The sequence below is a fragment of the Theobroma umbraticum genome, unplaced genomic scaffold, assembly GCF_002168275.2.
Source record: "Theobroma umbraticum cultivar Fairchild unplaced genomic scaffold, ASM216827v3 scaffold_228.0, whole genome shotgun sequence".
Lineage (NCBI taxonomy): Eukaryota > Viridiplantae > Streptophyta > Magnoliopsida > Malvales > Malvaceae > Theobroma > Theobroma umbraticum.
This window is the reverse complement of record NW_018397274.1, coordinates 2,339,529-2,340,134: the sequence shown is the minus strand read 5'-3', so window position 1 is coordinate 2,340,134 and position 606 is coordinate 2,339,529. Positions and strand designations below refer to the sequence as shown.

The 606-nt window shown below is 22.4% G+C and overlaps 1 pseudogene across 1 annotated transcript in view; it reads left to right on the top strand.

Moving 5' to 3' along the window:
• Positions 1-318: 318 nt before the first annotated feature.
• The window catches only part of LOC110427216 (putative CCR4-associated factor 1 homolog 7 pseudogene), a 13,876-nt pseudogene continuing 13,588 nt past the window's right edge, over positions 319-606 (top strand). Inside the window, exon 1 of the transcript XR_016352021.1 lies at positions 319-465. The product of XR_016352021.1 is annotated as a putative CCR4-associated factor 1 homolog 7 pseudogene, transcript variant X2 (transcript). The remainder of the gene's footprint in view (positions 466-606) is intronic.

Sequence of the window (606 nt, the reverse complement as noted above, 5' to 3'; positions counted from 1 at the left end):
TTAATTAAAATTCTAATACATAACATTTAACATCATATAATATTAGTATTAACATTCAAATAATGAGTTTAATTTAAAACTTTAATGTCACATGACATTATGTGACGTTAATATATTAACTTTATATATATATATTAATATTACTTATAATTATATAATTATAATGCTAACATTTTTTATCTTTAAATAGTATAATATTTAAATATTTAATAATAATGAGTTTAACCTAATTAAAGTATTTATATATTTTATTATATCTTTAATAATTTTATTAAAGATAAAAGTTACATGATATTTCATATAAAGTTTGGATGATATTTTAAGGCGTCCAATAATACTCCAAACTGGAAGCCCGAGAGAGAGAAAGGAAGGACCTTTCAAAAATTTTCTCGATTTTTCTCTTTCTAGAATCTGCCTTTTTTAATCTATTTCTCTCAAAAAAACCTTCCTTTCCACTTCTTCAGGGTAAGTTCCTTCTTCATTTCTGCATCTATTTAATCATTTATTTAATTTATCGTTTAATTCCTCGAAATTCATTTCTGGGTGATTCTGGCTTTTATTTGGTTTGGAGGATTTATAGCCTTAAATTTATTGTAATTTCTTGCA